Genomic DNA, 16,659 nt, shown 5'->3' with positions numbered 1-16,659 from the left:
CACTGTTTAGAACCCTAGATCTCTCTCATTGCTGCTGCCCTCCTAGCCCCGCCTCCAACAAAGGGCCGAGAGAGAGAGAGAGAGAGAGAGAGAGAGCTCCCCAGAACCCTCTTCTTTTGCCCTTTGGGGTTTCAGACTGTCCTTAAAGGAGGTGCTTGGGATGGGGAGAGGTGTAGGGAAGGTGGTGACAGGGGAGTTGTAGTTGGAGAAATGTCACCACCTGCCTTTGTCACACTCTGGCCATCACCTGCAGGGCCAAAGGAGGAGTCAGAAACAGGTGGCCCAAGAACAAAGGCACTTGTGGAAGAACTTTAGATGGAGGAGCGAGACAGACAAAGCCAGCAGACACAGGGCCAAGGAATGTCAGACACACAGAGGAAAAGGGACTAGCAGAACACTAGTCAGGGCTGATGTTGGTAGATACTAGAGACAGGACAGTGACCCTGCATTGTTCCTCTTGGTGTCCCGGTGGGTGTCCCCTGTGAGCCCTGCATATTTCCGTTAACATCTGTTGAATTGAAGTACCAAGGGAGGACACACAGATGCTGGGAATGAAGGTCAGAGACCTGGGAGTCACAATCCCCTGCTATGGCCCAGAGATTAAGCAGTGGGCTTTGGGATCAGACTGTCCCGGGTCCAGCTCCCAAATGAGGGAACCTGGGCCTAGCTCCCCCCATCTCTAAAATGGAAATGACAATCGTACCATTTCACTGGGTCTTTGTGGACAGAGGGGCCCTGCTGTGTCCAGTAAATCGCAGCAGAAGCAACAGCAGTTTCCCTTCCTGAGCTGTCCAGCCACTTCCCCCTTGGTAACCAGGCCCAGACAAGGCACATTCCCATCTGTGGGGATAGGCCAGGCAGGGGGCCTGGAGCTAGGGGCTGGATAACAGATGTGACCTGAAGAGGAGGTAGGTGAAAGTGCTGAGCCCAGCCCCCAGGCCGCAGCAGGAGCTCTGAACTGTTGAATCCGAATCTTGCTTCCTGACCCAACCAAACTGCTCAGTCGGATTCAGGAAGGGGGAGGGGTGCTGTTTGTGGATTAGCCAGGACCTCTGTGCTCTGGTCACCCTTGGACTTCTAGGAAAACTAAGAGTTGGAGGGGCTAAACCCGGAGGTCAGAGCTTGGGACCGGGGTCCCTGAATGAGGAGGAAGCGGTGGTGGGGCTTTGAGATTTCTGGAGCAGCGCTCACGTCAAAACGTCGTGCTTTACTCAGTAGGAAACCTTTCAGGAAGGGAGAACGTCCCCAGACTCGGAAAGCCGGTCCTCCCCTCTCTCTTCTTCGTCTATCATTTAATTGGGGCGCCCCAGAAAGTCGCAGACCCTTTGGCTAATCCCTTGATTCCCTATTCGACTCATTCCATCCTCAGACCCCGCCCCTTCGCTCCCACCCGCAACCTCCGCTCAAGCCAGAGCTCCCCCGCAGGGAACAAGGAACGAGGGAAACACCCCTGGTCTTCGGGAGAACCAGAATCCTTGGTAAACGGAGGACGTGCCCCTCTCCCGGACGAAGGGCCCGCGCTCAGTCCCCGCGGGCTCCCGGCCGCGCCGTCGGGGCAGCGGCTCGGCCCCGCCCGCCCCGCACGCCGAGCGGCCGGGGTGGGGACTACAAGTCCCGGCGTGCCGCGCGCGCGCTCCCCCCTGGGGTTCCGGATGGTGAGCGGCGAAGGTAAGGCGAGCTCGCAGAGGCAGCGGCGGCGGCGGCGGAGACGGAGAGAGGCAGGCAGGCAGGGCGAGGGCGAGAGACGGAGGGAGGGAGCGAGCGAGGCAGACCAGACAGACAGACAGGCGGGCGGGCGGGCGGGCAGAGCGAGCCACCCGCCAGGCTGCGCTCAGCCCCGCTCGCAGCGGAGAGAGCAGAAGGCAGGAGGAGGGAGGGGAGGAGGAGGAGGGAGGGAGAGAGGGAATCCAGCTACCACCACCCAAAGCCAGCGTCTGCTTTCTGTCCTCATTTCCTTTTCCCACCCAGCTCGGAAAGCAGAGAAAGGCAGAGAGAGCGAGATATAGAGACAGTCAGAGAGACAGACAGACAGCCAGAGAGCGGGAGGGAGGAGGGCGGAGGAGGAGGAGCAGGAGGAGGACTACGCGGGGCGCGTTCCCTCCCAGGTTTGCAATGGGGGGGTGGGGGCGGGGGTGTCCAGGGCTGTGAGAGTGTGTGCGCGGCGGGGGGAGCGAGGGGGGCGCAGAGAGCGAAGGAGTGATCGAGGTGGGGGGGGCGCCGCGGGAGCGGGGGGCCGTGTCCAGCGGAGTTAGCGGCGGAGAATGTGAGCCGAGACGCGAGCCATGCTGTCAGCAACGGCGGGCGGCTCAGGGCTCCTCCACGACTCCTCTCCCCAGCAGCCGGGCGCCCGCGTCGCTGCCGCCGCCGGAAGACTGACGCCCCCCGAAGCCCCTCGCCTGGCTCGGACCCACGGAGCCGGCAGCCCAGCACTCCGGTGAGTGGCGCCTCCTCCCGAGCCCTAGACCCCGCTGGGGACCGGCCGGCCGGGCTCTTTTGTGCAGCGCACCGGGGGGGGGGGGCCCGCGCCCCCTCCGCGCGCCCCGGTCCGGTCCGCGGGACCCGGTGGCTGCGGTGCCCGCGGTGCGATCGGTCTTTGTTTCCACCGGGGCCCGCGGCTCGGCTGGGCTCGGCTCGAAGCCTGGCAGGCAGCGCCGGGAAGGGGGAGGGGGAGGTGGACGAGAAGGGGGGGCGGGGAGGGGGGGTTCTCGGGTTTCCTGGCCGCCCCGCAGCTCCCCCGGCTCGGGGGCGAGGTGCGCGCCCAGCGCTGCCGCGCGCCCCCTCCTCCTTCCTCCTCCCTCGGTCTTTGGATTTAAAACTGCAATTTGCTCTCCAGCTTGCTGAGAATGTGGTGTGGGGGGGGAGAGAATGAAGGGGGGACCGTGGGAGCGGAGAACAAGGCTGGATTTTAGGAACGGCGCTGGGAAAGGGGGAGACTGCGGAGGGAGGAGCCCCTCCCCTCCAACCCCCAAATCCCAAGGTTCCGCTGGTGCTCTGGGAGTTGAGGGGCGGGGACCTAATGACCCGGAGGGGGTGTGGGGCGGAGGAGGGATTTGGGGGTGGCCAGGGCCGGAGGGGTTGGGCCGCGTGCCCGGTTACCTGGCGAACAAAGTCGGCTCACTTTTGCATAAATAAATAAATAATCGCCTATCAATGCGTTTCCTCTGGGGCTCAGATTGAATTGGGCCCCCTCTTCCCCAGGGGGTGGGGTGCTGAGTGACAGCTGTCAGCCCCCTGGGCCGGGAGCTGGGGGTGAATTGCTGAATCCCTATGCCTTTTGGCTAAGGGCGCCTTCTCCTGCTGGGTCCTGGTCCCCGGGCAGAGCCAGAGGGGCAGGGGGCTGGCTCGGAGTCTAGGAAATAACCTTGTTTCCTGTTCTACAGGAAAAGGGACAGCGACCCAGAGTTTGGGGGCTGGGGATGAGGACTAATGGGAGCTGGAGGGGTTCCCTAGCAGCCTGACACCCCCAGCCTCCTGCCAGTCGAAGGGGCCAGCTGAGGGAGGAAGGATGTGGGCCTTGCTGGCCGGAGGCGGGAGCTGGGGCTGTCCCTGAGTCGGGCAGCGGGCACAGAGCAGGAGGAGGGAGAGAGAGAGAGAGAGAAGCGGGGGCGGGAATTCTCTACCGCAGACCCTGGGGGCCAGGGCCAGATGTGGAGGGGTGGGGAGTCCCCCCTCCCTCCTAGCTTGGGGGCCCTGGGGCTGGGCTGGGAGGGGCTGAGCCTGGTGCCCTCGGTTCTGCACCAGTGCCTGACTGGCAGGGCCAGCTGAATTTGGGCCCAGGCGTCACCCTGGGAGGCAGGGCCAGGCTGCACCAGCCTGGTCCCTGAGCACAAGGAGGGACCCTTGGGGGGCCTGTGCCTGTCTGGCTGGGCAGGCGTTTCCCGCCGGACCAGTTGGTGTCAGGCGGGACTTGGCCCCAGCTCCCTGGGCAGAGCTCAGGGTGTGAGGACAAGCTTTGCCTCCGGGTCAGGGTGGCCACATTCTGTCCGCTGCTGCTGCTGCTGCTGGCGGGGCGGGGGCATGTGCCCGGGCCTGGGCAGAGTCCTGCCAGGAGTATTTGGGGTGTTTCTATTGTTGGCTTGTTCCTGTTCCGTGTGGCCCCGCGTGTGTGTGTGTGTGTGTGTGTGTGTGTGTGTGTGTGTAGCTGTGTGAGCTGGGGCTTTCAAGTGAAAGATTACCAGTCTGTCCATTCCCCCCCACACCTCTCATGTGGAGGGGGGCAGGCTGGGTTGTGGTGGTGAGCTGTGGGGGGACCCCCCAGGTGGCATGTGCGTGCTGCTTGCCATCTCCCTCCTTTGAGCAGATGTATATTTATTTTTATAGCAATGGAAAATCAAACTGGATAGTAAGTTGAATTCATTTTTTTTCTCCTGCCGTGTCAATAGTTGGAATAACCCCCAGAGACTGGTGAACTTCTTGCCCCAGAGCTCCCACCCTTCTGAGGTTTGCATAGATCAGTGAGGGTATGAGCTTAGGGGGACCAGTGGGCACCAGTCCAAACCGTGACTCTTGTCCTTCTTGGTCTGGCACTGGGGCAGGTGCCTGGGTGGGCGGGTCCTCCCCCTCCCCAGAGCCCCCTCCCCAAACCCGCCCCAGGCCCCAGGGTGTTGTCTGGCCTCAGCCATCTCCTTGGTCAGTACCTAAGCTGTGCCCAAACCCTTGGGGACGTTCTCCTGGTGGGCTCCCTCCTCCTTCCTGGGCTCCCGGCCCACGTGCTGATATTTATTTTCTGTAGTAAAATCCATTTTTAATGCCGTTACTTTTGAAATAATATAGAGAGAAACAAATGTGATGTGTTTAAGTTGCCCTCTGTGAGTTTTTAATGTGATCTATGGCTGAGGTAGTGATGGAAGGAGCTGTTGGGCTTGGAGAAATTTGGTGTCATAAAGAAAAAGAGCTTGCTGTTTATTACGGTTGCTGGCCTGGGGGGTCTGGAACAGGGTCGGGGGGCAGGGAGCCCCAGCACCCCCAGATGCTGTGGGTGGACAGCATAGCTTCTCAGTTTGGGGGTATGCACGTTACAGGGCTGTTTTGCATTGATTCCCAGACCTTGAGTGGGACTTTGGTGAGGGGGGCTTGGGGGTTGGGGGGCTCTGTTAACCCCATTCCACCTGCTTAGATCTTGGCAGGGAGGCTTTTGGACCCCCTGCTGAGCTAAAGTGGAGGTCTACTGTTGGGAGGTTGGACTTCAATCCTACAGGAGATTAAGGGGTGGAATCGCCACCTGAGGTTGTAGCTGTATTCCAGGCTTGAGGAGCCAAATGTCCCTGGCTGGAAACTTGGGGGGGTGGGGGGTCGGGGGAAGCTGCTGCTCTGGACTGGCAGAGCCCTAGAGGGACACTGCTGGTTCTCAGATCAGTCTGGAGCATTGACTTTGAGCCACTCCCTCCACTTGGCTTCTGTTTCCCATTGGCTAGGGGCTTTCTCATGGCTAACCTGATCTCCTTCATTTCCCTTCATACCCCCTATGTCCCCCCCCCCCGCCCCCCGCTGACCCCCGACCAACTTTTTTGTTTGTTTGTGGAATACAGAGCTCTGTGTCTCATGCCAGTCACCCAGACCAGGGGGTGCTGTGCTATGCCTTCATACCAGATGCCCAGACACTTCTGGTCTGGTTGAGTGAGGTCAAGCAGACTCACTATTATGGGATGGAGACCAGCTCTGTCTCTGGGCCCCCTGGGTCTCTTGGGACAGCTCCGAAGAAGGGGGAGCCAGGATGGGGAATGCAGGAGGGAGCAAGGATAACATTGTTGCTAATGCCAGCAGATGGGCCCCCCCAGGGAGAGAGCTAGGGGACTGAGCGAGGAGAGGGGAGGAGAGACCCAGACAGCCACATGCCAGGTAGAGAAAGGGAAAGATGGTGGCAGAAGCCAGTGATGAGGGAGTGAGAGAGCAAACAGTAGAGGGGAAGAACCAGGATCACAGCCCCTGGAGGTGGGGCCCAGGGGACCAAGAAGGCCCTAGGCATGTGCCATTCGCTACCCCACAGCCTGGAATGAGCAGGCATTGTTTTTGGAGGAGAGACAAGCAAATGTCTCTGGGAAGAAGGAGGAGGACAGGTGGACTAGAGAGGGAAAGACACCCACAGGAGGAGGGAGAATAGGGATCCAGGGGGATTCCAGGGGTCACTTGTCTAATGGTCCTGCCCCAGGGTAGCCTCTCCCTTCTGCCTTCTCCAAAAGTCTGGGAACAGAGCAGAGCTATTCTTTGGACTGGGGGGGCGGGTCCTGAGGCAGGTAGGTGCCCACAGGTTGTGTGTGCTCCATGCCAAGAGGCACCTGGGATTTTAAAGGCGGGGAACATTAGAGTCCCAGAGATGCCAGGGGTATCGTCCATTGGACCCCCTCACACATTGTTTGAAAGGAGAAATCCCAGTCTAGGGAAGGGACTCATTTGCTCAGGGTCACAGATACTTGGCAATGCCAGGCCTGGGACCTAGGCTTTTTGCACTCTAGCAGTCTGTAGTTAGAGAATAAGGACAGCTGCAGGGGGCCTCCTGGGTGCAGAGGGGGCCTGGAGCCTGGAGAGAGGAGCAGGCGGGCACCCTTGTGGCCAGAGTCCCCCCAGGGGAGGGGGAGGCGCCGCTGCCGGGAGAGAGAGGGAGGGAGGGGAGAGAGGAGGGGAAACAGTGAGTCAGGCTTCCAAGAGCTGAGGATGAGAGAGCCAGGGCTGGGAGGGAGAGGGCAGGGAGGACTGCTCAGAAGCTCAGAAAGGGAGGGGGCCCAGCCAGGGGCAAGGAGAGCTCTAGAGGGAGGGAGCCGGCCTCTGGCCCTGGCCCAGCAGTAGGGCTGTGCAGCGGGAGCAGCCAGTATGGACTTTGCTCATGGTAGGTCAGCGTCCCTTTCTCTGTGATTCCACACCAGGGTCTCAGGAGGAATAACTGTGACCTCCCATCCCTTCCTCAGTTTCCCCATCTGTTGTGGGACTGTGGGATTTGGACTGTTCTCGGAGAGAGAATGGGGGGCACAGAGCAGACTGGGAGGGTACTGAGGGATGTCACATAGCTCCTGGCTGGGTGCTGGAGGTCCTCTTGGAGCCTGCCACCAGCACAGGGCAGGGCACATGTCTCTGGGGTGGGGCGGCTTCTTGAGTCGTCTGAGTTGCTGGGTGGGAGAGTGGGGGTGGCAGGCCATGTGTGCTAGGGTTTGCTCTGTACGTGCGTGTGCGTGTGTGTGTGTGTGTGTGTGTGAGAGAGAGAGAGAGAGGATGAGGTGCTGGCCTGGCAGTGGTAGGTAGGCTGCATGGGGCCTCTCAGAATGGCGAATGCCTAGACAGGATCAGGGTCCCCACATGCCCAGAACCAACCTCCACTTGGGGATGGAGGAGATATTCTTATATCTCCCCCCTCAAATCCCTATGGGTCCGAGGTTCTAGAGAAACTGGGAGGCAGGAATGGCCCCTGTGGGAGCTCCACATACCTAGAGCTGGGAAGAGAACTAGAGACATCCCCAGGGACTGCCTGGAAGGGAAGAGAGAAGGACCCCCCTCCCACCCAGCTGACAAGAAACTGTGAGCTCTTAGCCCCTTCCCTCTCCCTTATCCTGGCACCCCCCCCAACCCCTCCCTCCCGGATCCCAGAATCTCTGCCATTGGCTAGGGGATAAGGAAGGTGGGCACTGAAGATCCCTCCCCTGCAAGGCCTAGCTTTGGGGGGCGGGTGTTGTTGAAGTGAGGCCCCTTGCCTCCCCCCTTACCTACCCATGCACAGACTCAGCTGCAGGGAGGCCCTGCTTTCTCTCCTCTTTCTGCTCTGGGGTCCTTGGCCTGGGAGCCCAGAGGAGGGGCCGCTTCTGCAGCTGGCTGGCCCCGAACTCCCAGCTCAGCCCAGCTGCTACTGAAGCTTCCAGAAGCTGCAGCTCTGCATCACGCTCCCCCCCTACCCCCTGAGCCAGGAGAGGCCTTTGCTGACCTGGGGGAGGGTACCTTGGGGAGCGAGTGGGCACCCTTAGAAGGACTAACACAGACAACCAGACAGATGGGTGGTGGAACAGATGGACAGAGACACCCACGCACAGGCAGACGGAGAGAGACGGACAGATGGACCAGGACAGGGAGAGACGGACAGACAGAGGTGCTGGCAGAGAGAGGAGGAGTCAGAAAAATGGAAGAGCCTGGGGAGAGAGAAACAGACAGAGAGACTGAGACATGGAGACACAGAGATCCCAGAAGGGAGACAAGGTGACTGAGATAGGAGGAGGAGAGACTCAGGGAGAGGGTGAGAGACAGGAAGAGATAAAGAAAGGGGAAACCCAGACATAGAGAGAAAGAGAGAGAGGAGAGGCGGAGAGGCTTGAGGCTACAGACCACAAACAGGGATTTGATGAGAATCTGGAAGGTGTTTTCTCCTGCTTCCCTCCCCAAACCCTTGGGCCAGCCAAGTCTCCATTCCTTCCACCCCCGGCTCAGTTTCCAGCTGCTAAAGAGGTCAGAGAGAAAGAGAGAGAACAAGAGAGGGAGAAGCACGCAGAGAGACCCCCTCCTCCCTGCTTTCTTTGTAGGGGAGGGAGTTACTCAGAGCAGTTTTCCCAGCCCTGACCCCTGCTCCAAGATGGACATATCACTTGTGTCAGAAAATATCACACTCATCACTCACTGGGTGTCTCCTTGTGTAAATGCACTCCCATCTTCATACCTGTCCACACAGGCCTACACACACACACACACACACACACACACACACACACTGTGACGTGAATCTCTACCCTCACACTCATCCCTCATCTCACAGTGTAACTGGGGAACGCATACCTATACTTCCTCATCCCTAAAGGCAGTGACACGCATGCCTCGTCATGGGGTCCCAGGACGTGCTGACACATGCATGCACACAGTCACACCTTCACCCAGACAGTGGCGGTCACGCCAGAGCAGAGGGAGGGCTCTGCCTGGAGGTGAAGCTCAGTGGTCCCAGGTGTCAGTGTGAGGGTGGCGTACCCTCCTTCTCCTTCCCAGCTGGCAGTGGGGGGAGGCTAGGGGGCCATCTCGGTGAGCGGGAGCCTTCCTCAGGACTTGGCTGGTGGGCTGAGTGACGGGAGAGACACTCTCTGAGCGCTGGGGAGGCTGCGTGTGTGCACCACCTGCAGACATGTGCACGTATGTCTGGGTACAGCGTGGCGGGTGCCTGTGACGGCGGGTGTGAGGAAGAGATGATCGTGTGTGAGGTGGGACATGGGCGTGACGGGGAGATCCAAGGTGCGTGGAGCGTGTGGGGGTGTGTGCGATGGCTGCTCGTCAGGCATGTGTGTGCTGACGTGTGTGCCTGTCACAGGTGTGTGCTGCCACCTGGGTCTGCAGAGTTGGGGGGGGTGTCGTGAGTGTGTGGACGCACAGGTACAGGGCCCTGGGGGCGAGCTGCATGTGTGTGAGGGTGCAGTGTCACGCAGATGTGAAGGTGTGGGGGGGGGTTGCGTGTGGGTGTAGGCAGTGTGCGCGTGTGTGCGTGTGTGTGTGTGGAGGGGGTAGCTGCCTGGGTGAGGCTGCGAGCTTGCAGCCAGGCTTGGAGGGCTGTTTTCTGAGGCCAGGATGCTGCTGGAACAGAGGCCGTCCGCACGAACACACGCGAAGGGGCTCTGAGGCTCACAGTTGGGCACTGACCCACACAGACGCACAAGGACAGACATACCCGCCCCTGTCCTCCCTCTTCCTCTCTCCTGGCGTCAGTGGTTTTCAAAGGAGCCTCCATGAGGACTGTTTGCTGTGCAGCTCCCCCCAGCCCCCAGCCTGGGCCTCTTCAAACACAGTGATGCCCTCCAGGCAGCTTTGTGGAAGCTCCTGCCTCAACCATCTGAAGGCAGATGGGTGGGTTGAGATCTGCTGCTGCCCCCCAGGGAGCGAGGAGGCGGCTCTGCTCCTCTGGCCTGGGCGCAGGCTGAGACAGATGGACGAAGCCCCCTTCCCCGTTCTCCACACCCCCTCTCAGGGTCTGGGGGTGGGCAGGCACCCTCCCGCACCAAAGAGGGGTTCCAGCAGGCGGCCCCTGAGCAGAGGCTAGGACTCTGCCCGTCATCTCCCCAGAGGGGCACCTATCCTCACCCTGAGCCCTATCTCGTGTCTAAGCACAGGGGCCCAACTGTAGCCCCCAACACCTGAATATCCAGCTGTCCCTCCTCTGCTTACCGCTCCAACACCCCTAAACACACCACTGCTCCAGCTACAAACACTTCCACACATATCCACCCTTCCAACACCCCACTGCCCCATATACACACCTGGCCCCAGCATGCCCCAAACATACAACCACCACACACCTTCCCCCCCACACACACAGTTATAGCCCTAGTCATGAACCCAAACCCAGATTCTTAGGATCCCCAGCATACACCCAACACATACAGACACACATTTATTAACTCCCTCTTGAGCCCCCCACCTCCCTGGATACACACAGGACCCCAGAGCAGCCCTAACACCTTCCCCGTACTCGAACTTTCCCCAACACCTCACCAGACGCACACTCAGACTCTCCCTACAGCCCTAGCGTTTCTCCCAGCTGCAGCCCCGCACCTCCCCGAACACACCAACCAACCCCTACACCTTTCTGGACACACAGCCTCCCCCACTCACCACACACACGCACACTGCCTGCTCAACACCCACTCAAACAAGAACACCCTCTTCAGCCCTGCCACATACCTTGAACACAGACATAGCTTCGGTTCTGCTTCACTTCTAAACAGATAATGTCCCCCCAGCTTCTCATACCTTCCCAGGCATGTGCATGCACACACCCCTGCACACACACGCACACTCCCCCATAGACCCAGCACTTCAACAGGCTGTCCCCTGTATGTCCCCAGCAAGCCCCAGCTCCAGTCCTTTCCTTGGCCATCTCAGGGCCCAGGGACAGCCCCACACCTTGCAGCTCTGTCCTACCCCCGCCCCCCAACATACCTCAACTCAGTTCCTCTGTAGCTCTCACCCCCAACCCCACACATGCCAGCACCCCCCCACAGCACTCTCCATCACAGCTCCCCCACTCCACATCTTGTCCAGGCCCCCTCCCCACCACACACACCCTCCCAGACAGCCTCAGCCAGCCCTGCACACACACTTGCTTGCTCTTGTAGCTGTCTCTCCCTCTCTGCTGTCCAGTCCTCCCCCACTTCCCAGAGCCTCCTCTGCCTGGGGAGGCATCTCTGCCCCCCTCCCTGCCCCAGGCCTTTCATTCCTGGACAGTGAGGCTGTGCATCTGGTTCAGAGCTGCCCCACCCAAGACCCTGTGCTCTGGGCATCCTGGCCTGGGCTTTGGGGGTTTGGGGCCTCTTTTGGGGGCTCCTGGCACCTGGTCACCCTGGTCTCTCAGCCAAGAACTCGGAGTACCCAACCCTGCCCCGGCTCTGGCATGTATGCTGGGGGTGTGTGTAGGGGGATTTACCCCGGCCTGCACATTCTCAGGTGCTTGCCAGCCTGCCCCCCCCCCCCCAACCCGGGCTTACCTGAGAGGGACATTGGGCCTGGGGCTTCAGGGAGAGAGATGGGTGAGATGTTGGCTTGACATGCCCCCCCCCCCCAATCTGGGCTTCGGGACTTGGTCTCCCTGGGAGTCAGTTCCGACAGTGAAGGTTACTTTACTAGATGCATGATTTTAAACGGAATCTCCACCATCTGTTCCACCCCCTAATTACAGATGCACAGAATCCGCCTCAGAGGGCAGCGTGAGGGGAGTGATTTAGAGGCTGAGCTGCTTCTGCCTGCATTAGGGCTGGGAAGATGGGGGGGGCTCTGGGTATTGCTTGCAGCCCCCCACATCCCATCTCTTTCCCAGGGGCCCCTCATGCCTTTTCTTGCTGGGAGAAGGCTCGGAGAAAGTTTCTCCCAACCCCCAAGATCTGAAAGAGGAAGCCACTGCATTACTGAGGGAGGGGTCCCCAAGATACCGCCTGTGTCCCAGGCCCCAAGTCCTGGGATGCTGGCTCCATTAGAGCCTTAAAAAATTCAGTGGATCGATCTCCTGCCTGTTTCTTTGCCCTGGGGAGCCACAGACTCTGGCCCGGCCCAGCTGTCTGCCCACCCCAGGGGTAGCCGAGATCGGTGAGGCAGAGCGGGGGTCAGAGCAGAGAGGTGGGAGCAGGTGGGAGAGGTGGGAGCAGAGAGGGGGCCTCTCGGTTCCAGCAGCAAAGGACACGGGCTGGCATACCAAGACCCAGCAGGTGTGTTCGCACATCTGTGCCCCTCCACCTTGGTGCCACTGTGATGCCTAACCCCAGTTTGAGCCGTGCTTTGTGGGGCTAGACCAGCCCTGGGAGCCAGAGGGGCCAGGGCCTGAGCTCTCAGGGTTCCGAGGGTGACCAGAGGGTCACCGGGCTACATACACTCTGAGGACCAGTCCGCCTTTGCCCACAGGTGCAAGGGACCTGGCCCCCAGCCCGCTTGGTGGTGGCAGTGGCGGGCACACTGCGGTAGATGCTGGAGCATTCACTGCAGGGAGAAAGGGAGCGAGGTTGGGCTGGAGGAATTTTAAAGATTGCTGCAGGCAGGAGGGTCTCTGGAACCCCGTGGAGCGGGCAGTCATGCAGAAGTAATCCTATCGCCGCCTGCCTGGAGGAGTGGAGGGGAGAGGGGCCAGGGAGGGGAAGGATGGAGCAGTAGCCCCGTTCCCACCTCAGCCTCTGCCCTAGCCAGCTGCGGAGGGCGCCAAGGACCCTGGGGGCCTTCCCGGAGGAGGCACCTTGTCTCCTCCATTCCGCTGTGGCATGTGCCCCCTGGAGGGGCAGTGCTGCAGCTGTTGCTCAGCTCCAAGCTCCGGGTATTATAAATAATGCAGCTCAGAGGTGGGGGCCAGCTCAGCCCCCGGTCACCTTGGGTCACCCAGTGTGATGTCTCCAGCTGGCAGGCCTGTGGCAGAGCCCCTCTCCCTTCCAGCCTGCTCCTCCTCTTCCGCTGTGTGAGTTTGGGCCAGAGGCCCAGCCTCTCTGGGCTGGGGTTGTGGGGCCGGGGGGCGGGGGGGGGGGCAAGGAATGTGGAAGAACCCAGAAAGCCCTGTCCTTTTGTCCCACCCCCAGCCCTCACAGGTTAGCTGGTAGCTTGCTCAGCCAATCCAGGCTGGGAAGGGCAGGCCTGCTCTAGTGGGGCCTCACCCATTCTGCCTCCTCCATTTTGCAGATGGAGTCACCGAGGCCAGAGAGGGAAGGATGGCCAAGGCCAGCCAGCTGATGAACCCCTCCTTCCCGCCCCATTCTGCTGTCACTCAGGCTCTTCTCAGCCTCAGCTCAGCTAAGAGCAGGGCCTGGGGGGGGGTGGGCGGGGGATGTTTGGGAAAGTGGTTGCGGCTGAGAGGTTGCCATGGCGATGCTGCAGGATGCCGAGCTGAAGTGGGGGTCCTACAGGGTCTCTGGGGCCCCCAGCTCCACACCCCTGTGGTCTTCTCTCCATCTCCTGTCCCCCACCCAGATGCCTGTCAGGCGGCTTCGGTGACAGGCCGGGTGGGTGACAGGTGGTGCAGGTGATGGGCTGGGTGGGTGACGAGCTGGGTGGGTGACAGGTGGTGCGGGTGCGAGGCAGGCAGGTGACAAGCTGGGTGGTGACGGGCCCTGCTGATGACAGGCAGGGGGTGTGGTTGGCGAGGATGCCGTCTCCTGGCTGGTGGCCTGTTGGAGCCCCCCGCCCTCATGCGTGTGCACACACATAGACTCTGGGCGCAGAGCTTGGGGCTAAGATACTAATGAGGCTTATTACGTGTGGAGGGGCAGGTGCCCAAGCTCACTAATGAGAGGCCTTTAACAAATAGGGGAGACAGCTGGGGGCTTCAAGGAATTTGGCTGGCCCTCCTGAGCTGAGGCCCTGGGGGTCCCAATCTGGCTGGAGGATGGCTCATTCTCCAGCCAGGTTGGGACCCCTCCTCACCTCCCTTGAGGCTGCTTGGGTTCGTGTTAGTGCTACCATGACAGGAAAGCTACCATCGTTCAAGCATTTCCTCTCCCGCACCAAACCCTAGGTGCCTGTTCTCTTTTCAGCTCGACCAGTTACAGGAGGGAGGCCCCATTACCCATTCTACAGATGCACAAACTGAGGCTGAGAGAAGGCAAGGGACTTTTAACACAGTTTCTGTTACAGCTGGAATTTTAATTCCGGTCTTTCTGTCTGTCCCCAGAACATGCCCTTAACCACCCCACCAAGAAAACTCAGGTTTTAGTCCAGACTCAGACCCTCTTTCAGGGCGTCAGTTTTGCACTTCTGGAAAACAGATGTGTGATGGAGGGGTACTCACCATAAGATCATCAGGTCTGTCTTGGGAGGCTTTGGAGGGCTCTGCCAGGTACCTACCTGCCTCAGTGTCACCCCATGTGGCCCAGATTCTGGACTGGAGAGAGGGCAGGGCTAAATGCTGAGAGAGCTGAGCTGAAGAGGGGACACCTGGGATATATGAGCCATTTCCTGCCCTGGGCGATGGGGAGACCAAGGCCTGGAGAGGAGCAGCAACCTCCCAAGGTCACACACTAGGTGCGCTAGAGGGCCGCGTGGGATCCCAGGTCTCCCTGCCGCTTGAGAGGGCAGGGCAGGGTGTGGTGCTTGGCGGGGAGAAGGCCTCCTCCTGGGCCCCACCCACCAGCCTTAGCTTCTGCCCTGGAGATTGTGAGCCCCCAGCTCCTAGAAGGGTTGTAGGGGGCCGTTGGCTGCGTCTTTAGGGCCATGCCCCCTCCCCATCAGTCTGGGTCCACAGTGTCAGTTGAGCCCCTCCCTTTGGAACCCATTGGGGTGGAAACTCCCTGGCAACACCTGATGGATGGATTAGGACCCTGACATTGGCCTGGGGCCACAGCATGACCCTGGAGGGACCAGGCTGGGGCTGGGGGCTTGGAGGGGAATTTAAGAGAGAAGAATTAGGCTCATAAATCTTGGAGCAACTCAGTTCTCCTCCTCCTCGACCTTAATCTCTTACCAAACCTGCTCTCCAGCTGTGCATCCAAGACTGGGGCTTGAGGGACTCCTCCTTCCCATACCCTTTACCCTCCAACTGATGTGCAGCCCTTCCTGGAGTCGTAGGTACCTCTGACAGGGAAGAAAGAGTTGCAGGATTGGGCAGGATTAAGACCTTGCGTGTCCAGGCTACTGGATTTGGCTTCAGATTCATAGTGACAGGTAGGGCAGAAGGCTTCAATGCCTCAGTTTCCCTAGTCTTGAGTTTTAAATCCTCTCTTGGTGCCTGTCCACTCAATCAGGAAGGAACATTAAAACCAAGAGGGATTTTGCAGCTGCAGGACACAAGGCCCTGTCCTCAGAAGCCCCAGTCTGAGATGAGAAGCACAGCCCTGGCCTTGGGAGCCCTCAAACCCAGAGGTGAGGTCTAGAATCCAGTCTGGGCGTGTGCTGAGGTTCAGGTGGGAAGTGGGTGGTGCCGGGTAGCTGGCCTGTGATGGTTTTCTGAAGCAAAGGCTTTGGCTAGGGGGAGGCCCAAGGTGGGGGGGTAGGTTAAGGGGGTTGGTTTGCCTAGGAGCTTGGAGAGCCATCTTGGTTGGGGGGTGGCTGGAAGTGTCGGCTTTCCCACAGGCCTGGGCAGCATTAAACTGAAGTTCTGGGGCCTTCTTGGCTCCCCAGGGAACCCACTGCTGCCTGGCCCTGGGGACCCAGGCGTCCTGGCGGGTGAGGGCGGGTCTCCAGCAGGCGTCCTGCCAAACCCTGCAGCCTGCTCACTAGGAATCTTGTTGCTGAGAGATGGAAAATCCCGGGCCGGGCCTGCAGCTCATCCCTCCCCTCCGGGAGGAGGAGGGGCCCAAAAACTCCTTCCTGCATTTCCCCCCTCCCATCTGGGGCTGGGCTCTCCTTGGTAGTGGGTGGGGCTGGGGGGCCCAGGACAGGCCTCTAAGGCTCTCCGTCACATGTCCTGGAGCCCAGCCCAGCCCAGCCCGCAGTGGGCACCAGGGCACTCCGGAGGCAGAATGGGCCTGGTGCGGCTGAGAAGAGGTGGGGGTGGGGTGCCAAAGACAGAGGGGGCCTGGATGGGGGCCGAGCCTGGCCCTGGCCCCACTGGCTCCCCCAGGGCGGAGGGTGAAGAGTTGGTTCTCTCCTTGGACAGGAAGACGAATGATCCCATTATGGGAGCGTGATTTTATTCCACGTGTCACGGAGTCTGAGATTAACTTGCTCACCAGTCTGTGACAAACCCCTCACACCCTCACACCCAACACACACACACACACACAGACACACATATCCTTGGTCTTACTAACGCACATCCCACAGGCACAGATAAACATTTCCATAATACAACACACAGCAGAGTCTCACACACAGAGACACAAGCAGACACTCACACTTAGCTCTAGACCCACAGCCTCAGAAGCACAACATTCCCTCACACCGAGGCCACACAGACCCACGGCTCCAAATAGGCCGCCCAGGGGGATGCTTGCAGCCCTACCGGGACAGGGACAGGCACAGGCCAAGGACGCCCAGTGCCCTGTAGACACAGATAAACTTAGACACACACAAACCCAGACACAGTCATGCGGACAGGCACAGACCAACAGCCACACACACTGAGACAAAGGCCCAGATACATACAGAGACAAAGGCAGGCACAGACACACAGCCGGCAGTGCACACACAGGCACAGGCGTGCACACCCGGACACAGACAAAGACAAATAAATGCCCAGAGGTTTAGCTGTGGACAGATGTAAGGAGCACGCACATCTGGGCCTCCTCGACCTCCTTGCCCGGGGAC

At 60.1% G+C, this 16,659-nt stretch overlaps 1 protein-coding gene across 7 annotated transcripts in view; it reads left to right on the top strand.

Moving 5' to 3' along the window:
* Positions 1-1,616: 1,616 nt before the first annotated feature.
* AHDC1 (AT-hook DNA binding motif containing 1) overlaps positions 1,617-16,659 on the top strand; it is a 63,470-nt gene continuing 48,427 nt past the window's right edge. For 3 of the 7 annotated variants that reach the window (XM_059135222.1, XM_059135230.1, XM_059135225.1), the window contains exon 1: positions 2,202-2,434. The gene's annotated coding sequence lies outside the window, so the exon portion shown is untranslated. Of the gene's footprint in view, positions 1,669-1,728; positions 2,106-2,201; positions 2,435-16,659 lie in introns of those variants that run through there. The other 4 variants (XM_059135226.1, XM_059135227.1, XM_059135224.1 and 1 more) reach the window with 4 other exon arrangements.

The sequence above is a fragment of the Mustela lutreola genome, chromosome 10 (assembly GCF_030435805.1).
Source record: "Mustela lutreola isolate mMusLut2 chromosome 10, mMusLut2.pri, whole genome shotgun sequence".
NCBI lineage: Eukaryota > Metazoa > Chordata > Mammalia > Carnivora > Mustelidae > Mustela > Mustela lutreola.
Note: the sequence above shows the minus strand (reverse complement) of the source record. Positions and strands in the feature narration are given on the sequence as shown.